We start from the raw sequence: 23,442 nt of genomic DNA on the forward strand, positions 1-23,442 counted from the left end.
TATCTTTCGGCCTATGTATTCTATTGCTAAAATGGCAATAGTAATTCATCATATACTTTATATTTTTATGTGTAAGCAATAGACAGAACTATTTATAAAATATATATAACAGTGATAACAACCTGATACGGATGTTTTCATAATAAAAGTAATAACAACAGTTATCAGTAATCTTTTTACGGTTAAACAAGTATTACATAATAATTACAATTGAGGAACTGCCTGGAGTATAAATACAATTACACATATGAGTAATTATTGAAGTATTTTCGTTCTGTATTTGGGAACCACGAACAGAATCTCTGAGGTTGGAAGGGACCTGTGAAGGCCATCTACTGCAATGTTTCAAAGACATCTATAATGGTTTACAGATGTGCTAAAGTGAGTATTTGTTTGTTTCTCATACTGACCCTAACATCTCAGAATCCTATTTCCTGAACACATTCCTACAATACAATGGCCACTGAAGAAAAGACTGATCTTTCATCTACTAGCAGCACAATATTTTCTTGTTAAAACACTTACCACATGCTATTGTATTTCAACAACCTGTTGGTGTCTCAAAACTTTAAATTCATTTTTTGACCCTTTAATTTCAAATTCAGATTGGGTTCTGCTTTCTGTTAGTTTGACAGTGTATGTATCACTATATTGCATTTTCTCCTTAAAAAATACTATTTCTAAGTCTGATGTGATTTCTCTGTTTCCACAGCAAAGACTATATGGTTGGGAAAGGACAAATTCTCTCATCTGTTGTCATGTTGTATTTAAATAAGACCTTATTTTCACAATCCTTCTCATCCTTCACAGAAATATCAAGGTCAAATTATTTCACATTACAAATGTGAAAAATTAGGAAAAAATCCATTGTAATATCTTTTCCTGATGAGTGGTGACTGAGACTGAATTATTTGCCCTTGTATAATTTTATGAAAAAAATGTATTCTGCAAGCTCATATAGTTATTCAGAATTTCCTAAATTATGTAAATTTTCAATACCTCATTCAGAAGAATTTCCTTGTTTTATGATGATAGATATTTTTATGATGCTAGATTAGATCAAAGTACCACATTGTAGGAGTCTTTGGTTGGATTTACACCTGAGATTTTACGGAACTCTATTTTTCTTACTAAGCCAATAAATCATACAATTTTTTGGTATAGCCACAGTTGCACGATGTGGCATAAAACAGGCACACCTATTTCTCTTACTTATCACATGGGGAAAAAAACAGATTAAAATGTTTCCTATATTCTAATTCTGAAAGGGACTTCTAGTACCCTCAGTGAAGTAAATTGACTCTGCATTCAACTATAGAATTTTTAAAAATCCTTTAAATTAAGATTATCATTTTCATTCTTAAACAACATTCATGTATCACACATAGAAAATGCCTTGAATGAATGAACTACTATACAGTATTTCCAGCCGTGTAAAATGGATTAATTAAAGACAGATTAATAAACTATTTCTTTACCACTGCATGGGATATAGGCCACACTTAAAGCACATTTTAAAAAGATGTTTTCTTAATCTTTTATCGCTTTCAACTACTTGATTTATTTTGAGGGTGTATTTCTCCATTCTTAATGATAATTTCATTTCCCTTCTCTATAAAATCTTCACTACTTCTTCATTCCTAAAAAAAGAAAAAGTACTGTCAACACAATGGTAAATAACTTTCCCTGCCATGAGCCACACTTTTGCAACTCATTCTTTACTGTCTGGCTTTTGATGGAAACAGTAACACTTGTGCAGGATGAACACTACACAAGTGCACGCCGCAAGCAAATCAGAATAGGAATGTTTCATACCTGCCTCACACAGGTGTAAAAGATTACATGTATTGCAAAGCAAAATGAAAATAGTTATATTTAATTATGGGATGCCCAGGATGCATTTGCTTCCAAAAGACATCAGCAGCAGGAAAGCCTCCCCCTCATGCTTGTAAGGGAAGCGGCATGGTCCAAAAAAAGTGGGAAGGAGCACCATCAGCTGATTCAGTGTGCCTTCTCTCAGGCATGAAAGGTTTCCTGAGAGGAAACCCTTCCCACTTCATGTTCAAATCTGTCCCTTCACCTCCTAAACGTAACAGAAACAGCTTGAGATGTGATAGCTTTGAGATAGACTGGGAAACAGGACAGTGCAGCAGAAATTTTTACTGGTTGTAAAGCTTTTTTTGGCACAAAATTTCAATGTAAAGACTACTCATATTTTAAGCCTTTGTGTAAACATTCCTAACTTTAACATTGCATTATATTGATCTAAGTCATTTTTAGCTGGCTTAAACTAAATCAAGATATGACACATTCTGGAACATAAATGTCTACACTGGGGCTTACACTGAAAGAACTGAAGCTATGAGTCATCACAGGGTTTCAGTACAGATTTATATCTGGACTTAAGTCATCTTAATATACCCTGTGACAGATGCTATTCACTTAAGAAGGTCAATATAGAATTCCCTTACCACAGAAAGGGAAAGTAACTTCTGCACACAGTGAATAGACTTATTATAATTACTATTTACATGTGCAGAAAATGAAACTATTTTCCACGCTCTGATCCGCAAATTCCAATGATTTAATTTATCAAGACAGGACAATATTTAGCTTTAATCAGAAAAGCAAAGGTCGTTAAACCAGAAAGATTTCATATTTATGTTGTTTAAAAAAATAAACTTAATATTTATTCATTAGCAATTGAACAATTTAAGTCACGGAATTTATTCTTATACACTTGGAATTCATAGACATCTAAAAACCTTAGTCCATACCTAATTCATATAAAAAAAGAACTATACTATTCTCATTAATATATGGATATGGATAAATGCTATTGAAATAAATAACATCCTACAGTCAGACTAGCCTGAGTCTGTGGAATTGCTATTATATTTTACAAATGTCTTAGAAACAGAATTTGAGCCTCATAGTAGGATGATACTGTAAAAAGCATCGTACTATCCTTCTCTTCGTGTTTGCTCAGAATTAAAGACAAGCTGATACACATTCTGCAATTTATGAATATGACAGGCTCCTATCCCTGAGAGAGTCAAAAGAAATCATGCCATCATTATTACTTAAATATGACTGAAATTAAAAATGAAATAAGCAAGCAAAGAGAAAAACACCTGAAAAAACCTATAATCTAAACTTTTATAGAAATATATATTTCTTACTGTCCTTTGCAGGTTTACAGATTTAGTTCTTGATATTTCCTAGTAAAATCAATCCATATTTACTAGAAATAGTATACATCAAGAAAACACCAGACTAAACCTCAGTGTCCTCAAAAACTTTTGATCCAAACAGAGATCTCTACCTGGATAGCGCCAACACATCTTCTCTTCTATATGGGCCTTTCACAGACAGCAATATACAGAAAGTTGTCATGTGGTTCTGTTTATATTCAGTATGGTTTGATTTATTTCATTATGTGCAGTTCAGAGTGCCATATCAAGGTACTTCTTCTAAATACTGCTATAGGTAATTTCACCCTCCAGAGACTAATTTCAATTAAAAGACATTTTTCATGTCATAAAATAACAGCAAACATTTTTGGTGAAATACCCGAGATTTTTTTTTAGTAGCAGTTATATATTTCATCAATAAGGCATCCCTCCCTGTAGGCCACATATTAAGGTAAATGGGAGACAAAAGCTTGGGTTTTTTTCCTGAGAACCTACTGATTTACTTTTTCTTCCATCTCTTCTGAGATCCATCTATGAACAGAATCTCCCCCCCAAGTGTGTGAAAACACACATATGACCTCTTTTAACAAATTTTAAAAAAAATAAAGTTACCAGACCAATAAAAATAAAGCAAAAATTAGCACACAAACCATAACAACCACTACAATAGTTTCATATAGAAGAAATGTAAATTTTCATCACTCCTTTGTCCTTGATTTCCCTCATGTGTGAATTATTATTTAAGTAATTTTTCACCTAATAATCATAAGTTATGACCTGTTATTATGACACAGACAAACTAAGGTGTGATGGTTTCGGCTGGGATAGAGTTTTCACAGCAGCTAGTAAGGGGCTGTATTTGCATTTTTTCTGGAAATGGTGTTGATAGCACAGAGACATTTTCATTACTGCTGAGCAGCACTTACACAAAATCAAGGGCTTTTGTGCTCCTCACCCCACCCCACTCCACCAGCAAGGAGGCTGGGAGAGGACACAGCCAGGACAGCTGACCTCAACTGACCAAAGGGACATTCCATACCATATGGCATCATGCTCAGTATATAAATCTGAGGTTAGAAGAAGGAAGAGGCAAGGGAGAAACACGATCAGAGTGAGAGCATTTGTCTTCCCAAGTAACCTTTATGCACGATAGAATCCAGAGAAGTGAACGAATTCCTTATTTTGGTTTACTTGCATGCATGGCTTTTGCTCTATCTATTAAACTGTCTTTATCTCAACCCTCTCTATTGTGATTCTCTTTCCCACGCCACCATGGGGTGAGTGAGCAGCTTTGTGGTACTTGGTTGCTGGCTGGGGTTAAACCACAATATGAGTATGACCCTGAGATTAGCTCAGTTGGTTAGAGCCTGGTGCTAGCAATGCCAAGGTTGTGGATTTGATCCCTGTGGGGGCTATTTACTAATGGTTGGACTTGATGATTCTTGTGGGTCCCTTATGGGTCACTAACAGTTGGACTTGATGATCCTTGTGGGTCCCTTCCAACTCAGAATGTTCTGTGATTCTGTGAGGATTACACATAACTGCCCTTGGAAAAATGAACCTGAGAAAAATATCAGCTTACAGTGCATCAATCCCTGCAGCAGTCAGCAGCAAATGAACACACATTGACCAACGAGCGGAATAATGGCTTTGTTGACAATCTGAGATTCAACTTTTGCAACTAAGTGGATAAAGAGATAAGAGAGAGAGTTATGATAAAAAATCATCTCCCTATCACCTCTGTTTGCTGCTTTATATGATCACCCCCCATTACTCACACACATGTCCAGATGGCCAGAGATCAAGGATGGTATGTCACTGCTGATTGCAGTAGTTTCTTTGACCTTCTGTCCACAGATAATATAAAAATACTCCATTCATCAGAAAAATATTTCTACTTTTTAAAATGCTATAATAGCTTATTGTAATAATAGTCACCCTTCTTACCCTCTTAATTAAATTCAGAAGAAGTCAGCAAATCCACAGTAGTTTTATGGTCAAAATTTGTACTTGTAAATATTGTAAGGTCCCATGAGCATTATATAATCACTGATATGCCAGTAGCACATGACTTTTCTAACTGCATACATTGCATAAGAAGGAAAACAAAAGAAGAATAAATCACTATCTGAGCTGGATGCAAAGAAACAAAAATGAGAAAGTATTACAAATACATCCAGAGTCTAGATGGAATAAAAGACAAAGATATACTTTTTTCTTGTGTAAGTAAACTTGAATTAACCTTAATGTTAACCTTGGTAGGACATTAGAAATTTTATGAACTGTGTTAAAACATAGCAATTCTGAAAGCAGTCAGTTTTATTGTTTTTTATAACAGTCAATCAATAATGCAGTGACATGATCTTATATCACTGGAGTATTGAAAAAACCTGTGTGGAGATGTGTTTACAACCATAGAAAGCAAGACAGCCCTGCAGAGGGATAAAAATTTTAACTATACATTGCTTCTTTGCATACAGTCCATTAATCAGGCATGTAGGTGGTAGGGATATTCAGTGGTGAAGTGGCTGGGCTGTGCAGTCTGGATATCCATACAGGGAGCATTATCTTTTGATGCCAAGAATGATTATTATGTCCTCTTAATTCAGACTTTTTAGGAATTTAAGTAGATTCAGCTGGAAAACAATAACTTCTTTTCATGATAATTACTATGATTTCTGATTTGAACATAGTAAAAGCCAAGATCTCAGAGAAAAAAAAACAAAAAAAAAGAGAAAAAAGAAAGATCAAAAATTTTTATGTAATCTATTACCACAGACATATGTATATATACATATTTGATTATAGACGAATAAATATTAAAGTTACTCAAAAACAGTGGGAGCAATGCTCCCAAGAGCTGCAGCTCTGCGAATTTTCAGAGAAAAATCATAAGGCTAAAGTTATCCAAGATGCAGATACAATGTAATGTAATACAATGTAATGTAGTTTGACTGAAGGTACATTGTCCACCCCTAACCTGACAGATATTTGTAGTAAGAAAACAGCTAGTTTTTTTCCATGCATATAAAGTCTGATTATTTTATCTGTCTTCATTGAAGCACCTGAAAATGGAGAAAATAAATAGGATGACATTTAATTGTACATCCAAGGTCTTTCACTCACTGAGTAAAAATGATTTACATTAAATATGGGAGGACTAAGGTGAAAAGTTTAATGGTACTAGACAGTTACTGGATAACCAAGAGAACATCCCCATAATGCATCAGGTACTATTACTCCTCTCTTAATGCAACTGCACAAAACCTAATGTGGGCTTCAGCAGATGACAATCCATGTGCAAGGAATATTAATTCAAGTTGTAGAAGATAATAAGATCATCATCAAAAGAACAAAATCCAGTCTTATAAGAGCAACTGGAAAATGCTTAGCTCATTTACTCTAGAAAAATGAAGGTTAAGAGAAGGTATGATTACAGTTTGTAAATACATTGGCTGGTTAAAAGTAGAAAGACACAGGAAACTTTTAATGTAAAGGACAGTGTCATAAAATCAAATGTGCATACCATAATGCATTTCTTAATAAAAACAGAAGACTTCTGAACATTGGGGGTTCTGTAGTACACTCAGAGAAGTGGGACAACTGTCCTTTCTAATCTACAGTCAACTAAATTCAGGGAGTTTTGTTTCTTAAGACAGGTTGAAAGAAAGGAAATACATGATATGGTGGTCTTGTAGAAGAGGGAACCAGTGTCAGTAATGTGTATTACTACTACAAAATCATAGTCTTAATTGGTTTTAAACAGAGAAGCACTGAATATAGTTTATTCTCCCTTATTGCTCTGTAACACATTCCACTGGGGGAAAAAAACACCAAACAATTGGTAACAAACTTTTCCACACACTACTGAGTACACTGATCAGTGTTTAGCATTTTAAATTCCAGCATCGATGCTGACACTGAGTCAAATATTATGGTTGGATATCTAAATGCTGAACAACTGCATGACTAAATGCATCTGTGTTCATTAAGGGTAAATCAATGATAATCAAAATTGTTGTTTGTGCAGTAAACAAACTGCTACTAGAATTATGGAGAATTTTAGATCTTCACAAGTTCTGTTTTCATACAACATTATGTGTTATCAGCTCTGTTGCAGGACTTGTTTTGAGAGATCAGATACGATGATTGGAGCTGAATCAGAGATTGAGACATGAATCTATGTGTCTGAAATTACAGTCACACACTTTTGCTATATTTTCTTTTTTTTTTTTAATATGAACATAATGAGCAGAATTTACCTCACCTTGAATCATTGCTTTTACATACCTAGAAATATTTCTGAAAAATGACACAAAGACAAAGAAGTATAACAAGTGCATCTCCAGTGTCACACTGAAACACTTTGGCCAGATCTAACCCATTATCTATTTATTGCACATATCCTTATGTATCACAGAATGACTCACAGAGCTAAAATAATAATTTTAAAAATATCTGAATTTCATACCGGATTGACAGCCCTGGAGACTTAAATTTTCTCCTCATCCACAGTGCAGAAACAGTGTAAGTAGCTGTATTACTAGCTTTTTCTCATATCCACCCACTTGGAGAGACTATTGTTAAAGGTAAAAGATTTCTTAATTTTACATGATAATGCCTACAGCCTTGAGCCATCTGTTGCCTCTTTTAAAGGGTTGATAGGCACCTGCATTTCAAACCGACTTTCAAAAAAATTAAGAACAACTTGAATCCATGGAAAGAGGAAGGACAAGTCCTTGTTGAACTGAAGTGAGGCACCTCAGATTCTAGGATCTTAAATTAGCAGTCATCTTGTAACTAAAAAGAAATCCTATGTTTCTTAAATATAACAACAAAACAAAGTCATTCAAATAATCACTATTAAATACATAATACTCCAAACTTGGGGGAAAACATAAGATTTTTGAAAACATATTATAATAAAAGAAACTGATTATATAAATTGTGTAACTGTGTGGAAGAGCACTTAAAAACCAGAATATAAACTTTATCAGTGTTGGTTCTACTAATAAATCACCTAGATTGATTTTTTAACACGTTGGTAATTTCTTCCTCACCGTTAAGTGAATGACACACTGTGGATAAAAACTTTACGGAGGATTTCAGTGAGATCAAAAGGAGTATAAGAAAATAATAACAGTGAAAGCAACTGCAATCCCAACTTCACTTCAATCACCTAATGCAATAAAAAATCACAAGTTTCTTGTAATTTTAACAATACATACTGAAGCTTCCACTCTCTTGCAAGAATGTTCAAATCAAAGTACCATTCAATGAGTCAAATGATCTGATATAACTCTCTTAAAACTGTGGACATAAAAATATTTTGAAGAAAATATCTGTACTCAAAACCAGGAAGCGCATAACTAGTAAAATTTATGTAGAGAAAATGCTGCCATATTTATCTACTTTAAAATTAAACTTAGGTTAGTAGAATATAATATATAGAGATAGATAGATAGATAGATAGACAGATAGATAGATACATAGATGCAAAGATAAATGTTATTACCTTTCTGTAAAAAAGTCTAATTAAAATTCCGACATCTCCTGTGGTAAATGTGAAATGATTTAATTATAATCCAAATGATCTAAATTGAATAGTTACTGTTTCAAAGACTCACTTGCATAGTGCTAAGAAGCTCAGTAAATTCAATTATCAGTAATGTACAGCTGTCATGCTTCCTTTCTGAACCGCGCTATTATAATAAAGTTCTTAGATTATTTTCCTGTAGGGCATTATTAATATCATATACCATAAAAAAGAAGACCTTAGAATACTCTTTAAGATCTACTTACCTTTAACCATGTTTTCACACATTTAGTCTCAATTAAAACAAACATTAATGGAAACATGATGTCTTAAGTAGATTCAAAACAAAAGAACTTATGATAAAAAGTAGAAACATGCAATAATTACTAAAAATCAAACACAGCCAACAGACATATGAATGCCAACAATCCAGCAGAATTTTCCTACAAAAAAAAATTGTATCTATAATGATTTTCTGGCAAGAGTTCACATTTTTATAACGATCACTGTAAACAAACAGGACTCATTTAATATTAAAGTACTTTAGCAACCTCAATTTGTATCAGACTTTAAGATAGGTTCATATTCTTCATGGAAAAAAACTTTCAGTCTTCCTGTAATAATTATGTCCATATAAGCTCATGTTCATAGGCCTACAGAAACATGGTTTCATGTGTAAAAGTTTGCATTACAGTGACAGACAAGCCTGTAAGATGTTGATCACTTCTAATGGCTGAAAAATGGAAGCAGCTTCTCTTTTCACAATGGCAGAGACTCTTGAAGCAGAAGTGAAAAAGACATGAGAACGCAATATTATTAACTCACCAAATACTGCCATATGTTTTTATTTAAAGCTACACTTTGACACAGAAAAACTTGAGTCAATATTTTATGTTGATATATAGCTTGGTAAGGTCAGACAGGGTCTGACAACTCAGTGGTACCTGTTTGGCACCTCCAAATTGTATGTTGGAAGTGCAACATCATTGCTTTTAGATTCCAGAAACCAAGCACAGCTGACTGGCTGTTTTGTGATAGCACTCAAAAGAGTATCAACAGGAATGAACAAATTTCTCATCCACAGTTTTGCACTGTGATTTGTCTTCTGACGTCTCTTCCCCAACTACTTGAAACAGCCCATAGTGGCCTATGCATTATAGCAAGAAGTTGAGGTGCCTGAGAAAGGACTGATGGAATGAAAACTTAATAGACCAGTATCTGGAATTAAATCTGGAATTTCTTTTAATGCATTAATAGTATAGGAAGAGCTGAGACTCCAGCAGTATCCTACCTTCCTGAGTTCTGAATAGTGTGCTGGAGGGATATTACTGGTAAAACATTGCAAAGAAGGTAAGGACAAGGAGTTACCACTTGAAAATACCCATGAGACTGTTTGTTATCCATACCTGGGACAGTTATGACAGTTTCTGGTTTTCCACACCTTTTTTGTTTGTTTGTTTTTCTGGTGGGGGTGATGGGACAGGGGCAGTGATGTTTGTTAACTGTTAGCAGTGGAAGGGCTGATCCTCCGATGAAGAACACATAAGAAATATGACTAATTATGGTTAAGAAACTTACTGGGCAAATGAGATGGAAATATGTCAACATAGTTACTTCAATCAGAAATGCTGAATACTGCTTTTGGCCACAGAACTACAAGAATATTCAGGCCCCAGTCCACACTTACAGTTCAGGGGAAGCAGTAAAAGGAGAGAGAAGTCAGGGAAACTTCATCTGAAACATGATCTTAATGTTTACTGTCCTAATTATTGTGACATGTTCTCAACAATAACCAAATAACCACAGATCTCTTGGGTCAAAGTGTATGAGGCAGTCTTCTATCACAGCCTCAATGTTTGGTTCATAAATTATATGAACCATTCATAAATGATATGAACCCAGTAGGGAAGAGCACCACCTACTGAATCACATATGCCACTAATAAGTAAATTGCAGTTCTCTTTAAAGTTTCACCATCCAATGGGGTTTGTGAGTTTTTTACAAGCTATTAATACACAATTTATTCTGTTCCAAAGCACACATGAAAGTTGATTTGGTTCAGGTCAGACAATTAAGACCACGTAATTTTCTTTATAACCCTTTTACTTCCTCCTTGTGTCCTAATTCTTCCTGCATTCGGTTAACCATTCTTTCATGGATGAAAATTCAGATGCCATGGATACTGGTATAACTTTTATTGAGTTTTAAAAGTCGATATGATAACTTCAAACTTTTCAGAAACTTGCGTCTGAAGTATAAGTCTAGCAACTGGTCTTGTCCAGCCATGAGTTTATAACAGAGGGGTGAAGCTCAGACTTGAAAAAAAAGTTATCAACATATTAAAAGGAAAGACAAGGGAAACTGGAGATATCTACTGCATATTCCACTTTCACAACTGTTCAGTTGAATAAGCTGTGGAAATGAAGCGTAACAAAGACATTTTTTATGTTTTTCCTCTCTCTTTTTTTTTCTTTTTTTTGGCAGAAAGTAGAGCAATATCACTGAAGCCCTTGTTTCTTCTTTGTATATCTTTGGATCAGTCCTTTATGAAACTGGTGACCAAGCACATTATTAATGCAGTGTTCGTGAGGAGTACTCACTACTGTATGTTTAGGGACTCATGGAGTCCTGGCAGCTGTTTGTTACAAGCTTAGGGGAAAATATTTCTGGATAGATTCCAAAAGTAGAGTTAAATTTTTTAATTTTTTTTTTCTCATGCATACACATTAGAGTCAGCACATTAGAAGGAAGAACTTTACACCGTGACAAGCAGGTCATGGCTGGATGAGAGCTTGAAGAGTTTTTCGTCCTCCTAATAAACTCTGTTTTTAACTTCCCAATCATGTATCTTCGTCAACCACTTATTTCTGTTCCTGGTACTATTTCAAAGTTGAGAAGGAAGGGTATGATAAGAAACTTTGAAGAAACACTCAATTAATGAGATGTACAGTGTTGAAAATGAAAGACAAGGAAAAGTGATCCATTTAGCAACCTTATCATTCATCTGTTATAGTACTCCAGAAATCAGAAGGTAAATATGCAAAACAGAAGTCTTATGTTTCACCCTTGTCAACCCTACAGCAAACCTCCATTTATAAATGTATCAATTAATTTTTACTATAACCTAAGTTTTTCTATGTTACTTTCCTTTGATGCCTGAAGAATTTAAAATATTTATGGAATTCTGCCTCTAAAAATCAGGTTAGCTCTTGGGACAAAAAAGTCATCTTTTTTCTTGGTCAAATGAGTAGCAGAATGTACATTTGAAAAAAAGATACGTACATCATCTTTGAACAAGCAGCATTACGTATGAAATAAATATCAAAATAAAATCACCATTATTGATTTAAAATGCAGTTAAGCAGAGTAATTGCTGAAAAGTCTCAGGACTGAGCATCTAGAGATTGAAGAGGAAATTTTAGGCCGCTTTAATTCAAAAGTAACACTAATATTGACTTAATGGAATGAAGATTGCTTCAGGTTTGAGCTGCACATCAGCACCTAAAATCAAAAGAGCTCTATCTCTCTCTGGAGGGATTCAGTTTTCTGACAATCCACTCTAGTTTTGACACAAAGCAGGTGCATAACATTGGCTAAGACTTTTTAGAAACCCACTAGGTGTACAGGAAAGAGCTATAACAGACTACACAGCCTACAGCTATGCAAGACGTAAAAGGTAAAACTGCAGAGGTCAAATAGAGGAGAAAAGTACTGTCAAGCAGCTTGAGGATTCAAGAGAAAAAAACATGGATCTGATAAAAGGTATAAAAATTCTATGGGGAAAAACAGAGCTGGAACATGGCAATACAGGAACATCATAGATCACTCGGTTCCAAAGAGCAGTAGCAGCTGACCCTTTTTCATCCCCAAGTGTCTCATCAAGAGTGATGAAGCATATTAGTGGTTAGCCTAGTTTATCCCTAGTTCTAGTTAATTCCTTTGTGTCTCAGTCACTAAATTACTGCTTTTTACCTTTAAATGGGGCATATCCTGCTTGCTATCTCTTCGTGTGTAGCATAAGTCCTCCAGACTGGTCCAGAGAGTGTGACACTGTCTCCAGTGGACCTTTTCCTGCTCTCTTGTCACAAATTATACTAGTCTCTTCATGGCATGCCTCATGCGGCAAACATTTTAATCATTCATAACACCATAATTGCATTCCAATTTTTTACACCAACTACACAGTATTTGATGAAAATTTTAGCATAATTTTTTGCATATTAATTAAGTTGTATAAATACCTAAATAAACTATGAATTTCACTATTTGAGTCAACAGCAGCTCAATGGTGCCACGCTAAATGTACAAGAATAACAATATAAAAATCTAAGACGTTGCCTACTACTCCTTTGTTTATTTTTTTTTTGCTTGAATTACAAGAGAAACACTGCAGGAAAGGAGGAACAAAGATGGATGTTTGCTTTTACTTTAAAGCATATAATTGAATAATAATTTTTAAAAGTGTGATTCTCTGTATTTTGCATGCTGTTCTTCACTTTCACTGAAACTAACAAAAGACATTGTGAAAACTCAAATCTAAATTGCTTATTTGGACAAAGCACATATTTAAATGGTCACTAATTCTCTTCAACTGTCAGAAGACAAAAGTTTAAAGTTTTCTTCTGTATAATACCTTTTAAATTGTGAGAATGTCATCATGGTCTTTAAAGGGCAGAAGAGAAAGGGCTGGAGAGAAGCACATAATTCCAGTGCTATATCCCAGCACTGAAATGGATTGCTGCCAACTGTAAACATACTTAATTCATGTATTATTATAAGAGAAGATGAAGGCCAGTTATTAGATACATTATAGGGTACCATACAAATGTTGGCAGCGTTTTATGGTGCTGTCATATTCAGAAAAGCGATAACAGAAAATATGATATTTAATACAATTGCTCCCTTCCTATCTTAGAGGAATATCTCAACCACTTTTAACAGTAATTTTCTGATTCTCTGAACTTTGCACAGCAAATATCACTACTGGAGAGTGTGTTGTACCAAGTTTCCTCTCCTGAAATCATCCACACTATTGTCAGCTAAGTTATGAAAGCAGTTCTATGAGAGAATAGTGGAATAGGGGCTTGAAGGGAGCAGCGAACATGAGGAAAACATAATCTGATAACTCCAACGGATGAAACATTAGTACTTATACAATACCAAGAACAGAAATAAGAACTGGACAATGATTCCTGAATTTTGAATATTCATTTGAAACTTCAATCTAAATATATGAAACTGTTTAACAATATTTCACAGAGATTCTATCTAACCTTAAACTACCTCTTTGTTTTTTCCCCAACTTCAGATTACAACCTAAATTAGCAATGCATGGGAATGTTCACAAGAGTTTAACCAATTCTACAAATGACAGAAGTATAGCAAATTCATCAGTGTAGCTCTTGGTCACCATTTGAAACCAATACAGAGAAAAAGCAAACTGTGATGGTTTTGGCTGGGGTAAGGTTAATTTTCTTCCCAGTGGCTGGTATAGGGCTGTGTTTGGGATTTGTGCTGAACACAGGGTTGATAATATAGTGATGCTTTTGTTATTGCTGAGTGGCATTTGCACACCATCAAGGTCTTTTCTGCTTCTCACCACACCACAGCAAGGAGGCTGAGGGTGCATAAGAACGTGGGAGGGGACACAGCTGGGACAGCTGACTCCAACAGACCACAAGGATATTCCAGATCACATGGTTTCACGTTCAGCATATAAATCTGAGGAAAGAAGGAAGCGGACGTGTATTTGGAGTGATGATGTTTGTTATCCCCAGTAACCGTTCTGTGTGATGGGTCCCTGCTTTCCTGTAAAACACCTGAACCTTAGCTGAACACCTGCCTGCCCATAGGAATCAGTGAATTAATTCCTTGTTTTTCTTTGCTTGTGCAGACAGCTTTTGCTTTACCAATCAAACCGACTTTATCTCAACCCACAAGTTTTTTCACCTTTACTCTTCCAATTCTTTCTCCTATCCACCAGGGACAAGTGAGCGAGCAGCTGCGTGGGGCTTAGTTGCCAGCTGGGATTAAAGCACAACACAATCAATCTAAAAACCCAAAACCACAGCAGCAACAATAAAAACCCAACCAAGAAAACCCCAAAACAAAAACAAAGAAGCACTAATGAATTGCCGTTGCCTGCTGTTAATGACCATTGACCACAACTACAAGCATTCATACTTCTAAATGAATCGGCTATTTAAGGAATGCATGGTTTTTATGCTGGAGATTTCAGATTTTATTAAATATAATGAGAGAAAAATCAGAAGTATCCCTGATTATATGATGTAATGTCACAGAAATCACAAGTAAAATAATTATGATAAAGTACTTAGTACTTTCACAGACCAGCCCACCTCAGGATGACCTGAAAACTCCCTACAGCAAGTTTTACTGAAATCAGTAATCCTATTTTTCAGCCTATGTTAATCATTTGTCATTTATAATTTGAAAACTGATAATATACTTCCTTTCTGTCAGGATACAACTCTAATTTTGCTCTAGGAACAATAATTATGTGACTATATTTATGTAGAATGGGTGGCCCAGACTGTGCTCTAATGGATAGCATTCCTTTAATAGGGAAAACAAAATACTCCATCATTCAAAGGAAGAGGTAGTCTCTTAGTTGCCTCTCTCATGTAATACTGGCAAAAAATATTCCATAAGAAAAATTCTGTACCCCATAGGCATTTTTTTTGTGTGTGTTGAATGATTCAGATGTACATACTCTAGAGAAAGGGCTTTTAACCATCAAAAAAAGCTTAATCTTGACATGAACTTAGATTATCAAAATTCAATAAAATAATTTGAACTTTTTGGTAGATCAGCACTTTTTAGGATCAGGATAAAATATCCTCCTAAAGAAGACAAGAAATTTATTCATGAATGTGAACAAATGTATTCTTTGAAGAACAGCATGACTATGTTTCTGTGACCATAAGCAACACAATGTTTTCCCAATAACACAATAATTAAATTAATCCAGGATTAATTTTAATTTAATGCTTTTAACATGAGAGTTGCAGTACTTTCTCTTGGCCACATAAACACTTATACAGATTTTCTTGTCTTCCTTCCAAGGTAACAATGATCACAATTGCAACAAGCAAGACCATACCCCGTATGTTCAGAATTTTACATTTGTTTCTTTAACTCGTATTCTCAGAAATGTGGTGATGGTGGGCTACTCCCTTCACTCTGCAATGTAGAGTTTCACTTCAATACAAACTTGCTTCTCATATCAAATGTCTCATCAAGTATATATGATTCAAAAGTTTGATTATCATTTTAATAATCACCAGCTCTCTGTATAAATTAGTGTGCCAACAGCAGGATAAAGCAGCAGTTAGCTATACTAAAAAGTTTACTCCGTATTTTGAAATCTGGTTCATCATCCTGTTTGTGGCTCGACCATCCACGTGTACTATCAGATGGTAATTCACTAACATTAACGCATGTAAAGATCTTACAAACTCAAATTTTTCAAGTTGACCTTTCTCTGTCCTTTCTATGAAATAACTTTGCATACATTGTATCCTCTCTTCCATTTATGTTCTCCCTTCTTTCTTCCCTTCATATTTCCCAAATTTGTTTTTCAGTTTGAAAGCAGTGTCTTTTCTAGCTTTCTTTAGCAGAGCTCAAACACAGTCCCACTTGAGCATGATTTCAGTATCTCTCACAACCTGGGGAAGCTGACAGTTTAACTCTGCACAGTAACGGACAGACAGACAATTGCCTCTTATCAAAACTGCATCTCTCGCTTAATAACATCTCAACAAAAAACATTCCTAGGAAGAATTATTAAAACAGTGTGCCTCAAAATAAGATTTAGCAGCAGCAAAGTGACTTTTCTTTAATGAACAATGTGCAACTAAAATAGCTAATTTCATTATTATTGAATAATAATAGTTATTGCCTCAATAGTTTTGTTTTCATAAATACAACTCAACCACAAAGTACTTTCAGAAACCTGCTAAGCTTGACAAGTTGTCTTTCATATTGTTTGGTTTAAAATCAATCAAATAACTTGCTAAAAAAAATCTTTTTTTTTTTAATTGAATATAGTTAGGAGGGAGAAAGAAAAAGGACAGTAAGCCACATACAGGATACATGCAGCTCAGCAATGAATAGCATTCTTATTGGTGTCATCCAATTAAAAATATTCACTTGGAAGCAAACACTGATAAAAGGCTGCAGGACATCAGCTGTGCCAAACTATTCATACATTGCATGTGACATGATACTCATCAGTTTGACATATGATTGCCAATAGAAAGGGAAAAGAAAGAAAGAGGGAAAGAGAGAAAGAGGGAAAGAAAGAAGAAACTCATTTTTGTGAAGGTCAAATATTTTAATGAAAAGACATGCAATGATGATTAGGGAGGGATTTTAAAACTATACCAGAAAAATCAATGAAGAAATGTTGTTAATAAAGACTGTTTGCCATGCTAGAAGAAAAAACAAAACCACAAATTCAATGTCTGACTTGAATTTTTTTTTAATCCAGTTAACCTCAGAATTTCTCCGTTCAGATAAAGTGCAAAGAAGTGTTGAGACTTAAGAGATTAAACCCCAACTCCATTTCAATCCTAGGCAGAATTTCTACTGAGAATAATATTTCTGTCAAGCTTATTCTGGAAGACTTTAATCAAACTTTTTTTTACTTCAGAGCATTCACAGCCTGGTTTTCTTACACATAGACTAAAGATTCTCTTTTAAAGTATGTCTTGAAAAATATAACTACAGAACATTAAAATGTTTCAGTGTTTCTGTAACTAGGAAGGAAGAGTGCTTAAGATTAAAATCAAATCAAGTTGTTAAAAGTCTTATTTTGTGAGTAGACACTTTAACTTCCAGATTAAATACTCTGCATGCCATGAATGTACTCTTTATCTTATTATGTACCTTAATTCAAGAAAACATTGAAATTGCTGGGGATGAATCACTTCTGTTCAGTTGTGACATCAATTAAATTAGACTGGTTGGGGCAACAGCTTCTTTGCTTGAGGTTAAAATGGTTGCAAAACATCTATTTTAAATAAAATTGGCAACACTAATACAATTAGAGACTCCTTTTATTTAATGTTTCTTTTGTGTTAATATGTAAAACCAATAAATGCAAAAGAAGGAATTGAAGTACTAATGAAAAACATATGGTATAATATTTGTTTGTGACAGAAGTGATACTTAATCTCCTCTTACTCACTATTACCAGTTTAACATGTCTGTAAAATGACACAGGTTTTGATGAAAAATCATACTCTTAGAAGTGAAATAGCATAATAATTAATCTAGATCAGAAAAAGTCACTTCAGTCTGTAAATATTCAACTCAGGATCCAATCTTAATAGTGCAATTAGTTTTATAAATACCTAAACTTACACGTACAATTACCTAAACATGTCGCTGTACTTAAGTATGAACCTAGACTTTTATTTGAAAGCAAAAGGGGCTGAAGTGTGGCTTTGGTCAAACAATTGCAAAAGCCTCTATGGCTGTCTATTTCTATTTTTCACCTGAACAGTCTCCTTGCTACAGCCTTCTTCCTTACAAGAGAAGTAACACTTCTCCTCTGTCAGTGCAAACTACTCCGTGAAAGCATATAGTGTGTTTAAACTCAAAACCACACCAACTACACTGAACTGCTTCTGACATTAACTGAATAATCTGTCCTATGGTCCAAGAGATGAGGACTGAGTCCTTAAAAATACAGTTTAAAGCAAGAACACTTTAAACATCACTTTCAGTTTCTGCAGCATCCCCTTGACCATCATCTACTTGTCCTTATGATCTAGTAATAACTTTTGTTGACCATTATATATCATATGATAACCATATACAACAAAACAACAAAAACTGTACTGGATTTTACAATCAAATATATAATTTACATATTCACTTATTTATGTTATCTAAATAACAATATTTATTGATTATTAATATAATTTTACATGATTAATACTATAATTTTACATGAAACTATTTAAAATAATTAATAATACAATTAACATTAGTTAATTAACATAATTAATATTAATTGATAAAACTTATTGATAATATTTATAGAAATTATCTTTTTATATTCATATTCACTTATATCAGTAAAGTATCTGAAACAATACTAATAGACAAAAATTACTCCTTAACTTTCTCAAAATGTCAAGTAACTCTGAAAACAATAGGAGGGCATTAGCAAAAAATTACCTATAAAGCATGTAAAGCAAACAGAAATAAAGTGAAAAAACATTGCAGATACTGCTTATTTAAACCTAATTATTTACACATAATGGAGAGATCCATAGAATCACAGAAGATACTGAGTTGGAAGAGAACCACAAAGATCACTGAGTCCAAACCTTAGCCGTGCACAGGACAGCCCCAAGAATCACACCATGTGCCTGAGAGCATTGTCTAAACATGGCTTGAACTCTGTCAGGCTTGGTGCTGTGACCATTTCCCTGGGGAGCCTGTTCTGGTGCTCAACCACCCGTTGGGTAAAGAACTTTTTCCTAATATCCAACCTAAACCTCGCCTGACACAGTTTCATGACATTCCCTCAGGTCCTATCACTGGTCACCAAAGAGAAGAGATCAGTGCCTGCCCCTCCTCACAAGGAAGTTGTAGACTGTAATGAGTTCCCTCCACTCAGTCTCCTCCAGGCTGAACAGACCAAATTACCTCAATCTCCTCATACGGTTTCCCCTCCAGGGCCTCCTACCATAATTCACCATGTTACCAGGTTTTCTCTGATGCATAAGCCAAGAACATCAGTTAGTTGACACCACATCACCTATTAATATTTCTTTACATAGCTCCTTCCCTTCAAAACTCTTTTGGTATTATGCAATATGTTTGATTACTAGTTGAGAGATACAGCTCTGCAAGGGAATGTCACGTAACAAACCCCGATAGTATAAGTTTCTATTTCAGGTACAATAAAAATAATATATTAGACATTGTGTGCAGTAAAAAAGTTTCATTCTTCAGGGTAACGTGTTATCCTTGTCCTGAGGTTTGATATGCAATAATGCAGTTACCAAAGCAAGTGCACAAATGCACGTAATGATTTTCATACTGGTGCACTTCAACTAAGTGCAATAATGCCACATGACACAACACTTCGTTTTATTCCCACTTAAAAATTATGTATTAATTAATTACAATATGTTATAAGAACAGGTAAAAATATAGCATCAGTCAAGTGTAAAATCACTATAGTCAATATGCAAAAATTATTTCCAGCAGCCTTAAAAAATATCTATTATCTCATGAATATACAGTGCATACAGATATAAAATTTAGCATCATTATATACCAATGTGACATAAATCTTCAGTATATAGCGAAAATTATAATCCACAAGAGAACTAGCCAGGAATTAGTTATAAGTCTCTTGATAAATGGAGATTAATGTCATAGAGCTAAGTTAACATATCTTATAATGATACAAAAATAACAATAGTTCCTACTGCTATGGGTTCTTTTATCTGTGGAGCTCAGAGCACTTTACAAGCACTAATTGAAAAAAAATCCCTGCAAGGTGGTTACATTTTGTTTTCTGGGTTCTACAAATTGGAAAATGAAGGTACAGATAATTAAAAGAGCTTGCCCCAGGTCAGAGAGCAAGCCATCAACTAAACCAGAAATACAACTCTCAACTTGAAGTTACCAGTTTTAATTCTTTTCCTTTGTCCTATATGCATAACAGTAATATTAATGAATACTTCTAACAAAAAACAGTACTTCTGTCATTGAAATCAATAGCAATACTGCTGATTTCACTGGTGGAAGTTCAACTGTATCACTAACCTATTCCAAAACTATACTAACATCTTAACACATAAGGACAATCTCCCGGTGGCCCCAGAAAATCACTAAAGAGGGAGACTCAACCTCCTTTTCCAGTTGTCCAATCTATTCCAGTGCTCAGTGACCCTCACAGTGAAAAAAGTGTTTCTGATATTCTAAGGCCACTTCCTGTGTTCCGGTTTGTGCCCATTGCCTCTGGTCTTGTCACTGTGCACCCTGAAAAGAGCATGGCTCTGTCTTATTTACACCCCTCCATTCAGGTATTTATAAACATTAATAAGTATCCCTCCTGAGCCTTGTGCTCCAGGCTGAACAGTTCCAACTCTCTTGGCCTTGGATCATTTTAACTGTTTGTTTTTCTGGGGAAATGGATGTGTGAATAATCTAAAACTCAAAACTGAAGCCAAAATTTTTTCTGTTAATTACAAAGGTAGAGGATTAGACCCCAAATCTGAGGAGGAAGGAATTCGGCACAAAATACATTCTAGCAAATGTCCAAACAATTACAATTATCTGAATGTAAGCTATTTAGACAATATCAAAATGACTCTGACAATTTTCACTAATCATTAAATTAACACTTCCTCAAATATTTTACATGATAGCAGAACAGCTGTCTACCACATATTAAACAGAAGATTTATCCTGTTTGGAATATGGAATGGGTTACTATTATTTTATAGCCACTCTGGAAAAATGATCACAGAAATATTTAGTTCAAAGGCTTTTAATATTTTACTAATACAAACTTGTTTCTGTCTTTTCTCAACTACATTTTCTCCAGACGTGTTCACTCCAAAAATGTTAGACATTCTTGTTAAAAACATAAATAAAATAAGAATATTTTCAATGATGTTAAAAAGGAAACCTTATGTGATTTTTGCTGGAGTCATCCTTTATTTATCTTGAGAAACAAAACTAATTATTCATACAACCCAGCTGCTGTCTTGAAGCACACTCATTAATATACCAGTAAACATAAGGTACTTCTGATTTTTTTCCTGAATAAAATATTTTAAAAGTAATTAAAAGGAAAAACTATCAAAATGTCTTACAGGAAAGGATGATTGTAGCATTAAGGAAATCCAGGAGACAGGGGGAGGCAAAAGCACCTCTATCTACAGAATATTTTCCTATGGTATAATATTGCGTTATTTCATCTTGATTATTCCAATCAGTTCTAATTATTTCAACTCCTATATGTCAAGCATCACCAATCCAGAATATAATTGGAATAGCACACAGCTAAAAGCAGGAGACAGGACCAAAGAAACCCACCAACCTATTTCTTTGCTACAAGGAAAAGCATTTACTCTACTGGAAAACACAGAAGTGCCTGTAAACAGATATGCCCATTAAATCAGTTAGTCAGCAAGGTCCCTTCTGAAAGCACAACATGGAAAACATCTTCTCAGGTTTTACTTAACTTTCTGTTCAAAGGGTGGATGTTGAGCCTCAGGGATCAGCTGGTGACACGAAAATCTATCTTCCAAATCACTCGGGTGTTTTTCAGTAATGAGTTCCCACTTCCCTATCCCTGAAAGGCATGGCAAATAGAGTCATAGATCAAAGCAGCACGTAGCTGAGTGAGTACAGCTGTGGAAGCTAAAATGGCAAGGGCTGCTGTGTAGTAATGAAAAGGGCCATCACTAAGGATTTACTCTAGAATTCAAAACTGTCACTTTCAATTTGAAACAAGGGATCCATTAGCTTAGTGCACTTTTTATTGTTATTGATTTGCAATCCTTTACACTCTTTTAATTTCAAACTGTCATGAAATGCATAACTGTTTTTTACTTCACAGAATAAGCCTTGATGATTTTGCTTTCAAATAATTATTCTCAAACCACATTTTCTTCCTGCATCAGCTTCTTAATAAGTTTCATTAATATAGGTTTCCATCTACCTTAATTATAGTTTTGGCAGATTTGCTTTTAGCCACGTCTCACCTTACTACAGTAGCATTTTGTCACATCCTCTGGTTAAGTCAGAGTGGCCCTGAACAATTACTTCTCTTCCTAAAGTAGTGTGTGTGGGTAGGGGGCTAAAGTGCATGGACACATTTATTCATACTTAATAAAAAAGCCCAAACAACCTGCCATTCTCTCATCTAATTTAAGTGGCAAAGAAATCATCTACCTTTCCGCTTGGTAATGGAGGAACAATTCAAAACAATACAACTAAAAGTGGCAGACAAATTTCAAAATTGCAAGCCCCAAATATCCAAACTATGCCAATAATCTGAGCCAAATATCATACTGAATTATATTTACACAGGAACCTTCCATACAGGTGTAACACTGATATTTGATTGACAGCTTTACCTCAGTGCACACAGTTCATTAAAGCAATGAGTATTTTTATCCCAATCCACAGAATCACAGAATATGCTAAGTTGGAAGGGACCCACAAGAATCACTGAGTCCAACCCTTAGCCCTGCAACCATTTGTGGAGGTTGCAGGGAGCTTTGCTGAGGACAGATTTGCACCCCCCAGGGGGCAGGAGGTGAGCTTTTGGATGTGTGGTGGTGAAGCCTCTGGTCTGCATAAGACAGTGGGGCTGAACACCTATCACCAGATACAAGCTGGGCTCTGAGCCAGATAAGAAGCAGACCATGTGGAGACAGGATAGTGTTTTTTATCATGCCAGTTGTCCTTTCTTACACCACTCCTCACCCCACCCCCCAAAGAATGTCACATTCACATGGGATATTCCCATTCACTCTCACATGTAGCCTGAGAGTATTCATCCCTTCTGATGGGGCATAACTGGCCTAATTAAGCTGATGTGAGAGGAAGCTGTCACATCTTAGAAGGAGTCATAAACCATCAAAGACCCACAGAGCACCCTCAGACTCATTTCTGAGGCCTTCCACCAGAGGATTGAAAGCTTCCCCC

The 23,442-nt window shown here is 34.9% G+C and overlaps 1 protein-coding gene across 6 annotated transcripts in view; it reads right to left on the reverse strand.

The window, feature by feature from the left end:
- Positions 1–23,442, reverse strand: part of LRRC4C (leucine rich repeat containing 4C) — a 505,344-nt gene that overhangs the window by 210,269 nt on the left and 271,633 nt on the right. The window contains exon 1 of one of the 6 annotated variants that reach the window (XM_027704164.1): positions 1,556–1,640. The exons of the other annotated variants lie outside the window; for them this stretch is intronic. The gene's annotated coding sequence lies outside the window, so the exon portion shown is untranslated. Of the gene's footprint in view, positions 1–1,555; positions 1,641–23,442 lie in introns of those variants that run through there. 6 annotated transcript variants of the gene reach the window in all.

This window comes from Neopelma chrysocephalum, unplaced genomic scaffold (genome assembly GCF_003984885.1).
Source record: "Neopelma chrysocephalum unplaced genomic scaffold, ASM398488v2 Primary Assembly neopelma1_24, whole genome shotgun sequence".
Lineage (NCBI taxonomy): Eukaryota > Metazoa > Chordata > Aves > Passeriformes > Pipridae > Neopelma > Neopelma chrysocephalum.